The sequence below is a fragment of the Vipera berus genome (genome assembly GCF_964194415.1).
Source record: "Vipera berus genome assembly, chromosome: 3".
NCBI classification, from domain to species: domain Eukaryota; kingdom Metazoa; phylum Chordata; class Lepidosauria; order Squamata; family Viperidae; genus Vipera; species Vipera berus.
The window spans coordinates 3,541,272-3,544,234 of NC_138204.1; positions in this window are offsets into that span (position 1 = coordinate 3,541,272).

Genomic DNA, 2,963 nt, shown 5'->3' on the forward strand with positions numbered 1-2,963 from the left:
GGGACCGACTCTTGCTCTTTGACCTGCTATGAAAGAAGGCAAGATGGACCATCCAGAAGAGCTGAAGACCATGTAGAGTCCCATCTAAAGAGATGGAGCGCTGGAGGGAATGCAAGTTCTCACCTAGCTTCCACCTGGTTCTTCCTCCATCCCACCCCCACCCCCCTTGGAAGTGTTTTCCTGAATATTTCTCAGCATTGGTTGTCCTACAGACATGAGTTTAAGAGAAAGGAAGAACCCAACTCTTCTCTTCTCTTTCTCTGTTGTCACCCATTTTTCCTCACCCAAGAGGTTGAGATGATTGCGGTCATGGGCCACCAACTTATGCTTCTCCACAGACGATGACAGAACATCTTTTTCTTTCCAAGATAGTAGCAAAGGAGATTGTGACACCATCTCTAGAGGCCATCTAGACCTCTGAGAAGGACCAACCCAGCCGGGAAAAATTTCAGAGGTTAGTTCCCTGTTGAAGGAAACGGACTACTGAACCTTAGAATGGGATCGTTTGAATTGACAAATTGATAGGATCAGCTTAGAAATGACCCACAATTTAACACTTCCAACAGAAAGTGTCCTATCAGCTGCAGAAGATTAACCAGAACCTTGATTTTTCTAGAAACCCCCTCCCCCCCTCCCCCCCCGCTGAGCTACGGCTTTCTGACTTAAACCGGATCATCTGCCAATCTTTGTAGACCAAGCTAGGTTATCCTCTCTGCTTTCTTGACAGGCTGAGTTCCCATCACCAGAACTTGTCTGTGTTCCTCTAGCAAAAGTTGAAATTGGCCACAGTGAGGATGGGACATCTTGGTCCAACGGAGAACCAGATGCTTGGAGCAACCTAGAACACCAGTTCCAAGCTAACTGTAATGATTAAATAGTGAGTTTTCAAGCCATCCTCGGTTCTGGGAGGCTAAAATACAGTATATGAAGAACAGTTGCAGGAACGGTTGCGAGTCTAATGAAGAGAAGGACTAAGGGTGACATGATAGCTCCAATATTTGAGGGGCTGCCATGAAGAAGAGGGAGTCCACGTGTTCTCCAAAGCACCTGAAGTCAGGAGAAGAAGCAACGGGTGGAAATCAATCAAGGAGAGAAGCAACCTAGAACTAACGAGAAACTTCCTGGCACAATTAACCAGTGGAATGGCTTGCCACCAGAAGTTGTGGATGCTCCAGTCCTGGAGGTTTTCCTGAAGAGGTTGGACAACACTTTATCTGAGATGCTATAGGATAGGGGTCTTCAAACTTGGCCCTTTTATGACTTATGGGCTTCAACTCCCAGAATTCCTCAGCCAGCCATGCCTGGCTGAGGAATTCTGGGCATTGAAGTCCACAAGTCATGAAAGGGCCATGTTTGAAGACTCCTGATATAGGATATCCTGCTTGAGCAGGGGGTTGGACTAGAAGACCTCCAAGGTCCCATCCAACTCTGTTATTCTGTGATTCTGCTTTTCAAGTGTACAACATCCCCAAACAATTTGCCCATGTGCATTTGTCCACCGCTTCCAAAATGCCGTTGCAAGAAGCAATACAGGAAAAGTTGCTTCTTTGTTTTGTTTTGTTTCATAAAGAACTCAAATGTGACATTTGTATTTACGTTTCCAGAGGCCTTATCGATACCGCTCCCAAATCCTAAATTTAAAAACGAGCCCGTGCTGAAAGGATTGTACAGGAAGTCCTTGACTTACAACCTTTTTTTTAGCGACTATTCAAATTGACAACAGCAATGCAAAAAGTGTCTTAACCACTGGTCCTCAAGCTTACAAGAAGAGACTGGATAGTCACTTGCCTGAGATGGTATGGGTTCTCCTGCTTGAGTGGGGGGCTGGACTAGAAGACCTCTAAGGTCCCTTCCAGCTCCTATTCTATTCTATTCTATTCTATTCTATTCTATTCTATTCTATTCTATTCTATTCTATTCTATTCTATTCTATTCTATTCTATTCTATTCTATTCTATTCTATTCTATTCTATTCTACAATCTGTTTATTCTATTCTATTCTATTCTATTCTATTCTATTCTATTCTATTCTATTCTATTCTATTCTATTCTATTCTATTCTATTCTATTCTATTCTATTCTATTCTATTCTATTCTATTCTATCACATGATCACAATTTGGGGACTTGGCAAGTGGCATCTGTGCACTGTTCTAAGTCAAGGATAACCTGTATATACCGTATTTTTGTGTGTGTACAAGGCGCTATTTTTTCCTGCAAATACTGTTCAAGTGCAGCATCTTATAGACGGAAAAATACGGTAGTAGGAACAATGCTTGTTCTGTATAATTCTTGCAGAATTCCTCTTCAAATTATTCTCACTGAAATAATTGTACGGAAAATCTACAGCAGGGGTCTTTAAACATGGCCCTTTTATGCCTTGTGGACTTCAACTCCCAGAATTCCTCAGTCAGGCGTGCCTGGCTGAGGAATTCTGGGAGTTGAAGTCCACAAGTCATAAAAGGGTCAGGTTTGAAAACCCCTGTTCCAGAATGACTGATGTATCTGCAGGTAAATTAGTAAATGTGCACTGTAAATCTACGTTTTTCCCCGCCCCCCCATCAAGCTGCAGATTTCCAATAGGTTTCTGTATTTTTGGATGAAAGAGAGTGACGCGTTCTTATTTCAATAAATAAATAGATTTTATATATATATTATAGAGAATTTATTTCTAGAATGACAACGTATTTTAAAAAATTCCTTCATATCTTTTAAATATATATATATATATTGGGGGACTTTTGTTAAAAACAGAAGTTTTGTAAATAACCCTTGGAGGTGGAAGGGGGAGGGGTCTCAGACTACATCAGATCTTTTATTCTGCTTCGATTTTTAGCAGAAAATTTAGCCAGGAAAATAAAAAAGTTTTTTTCCCTGTAAACTTTTTAATTAATTGCCACGGGGGGGGGGCATCAAAGAGTCGGCCGACTGTAATTTTCACTTCTTGGCGTTTTGCAATCTGCC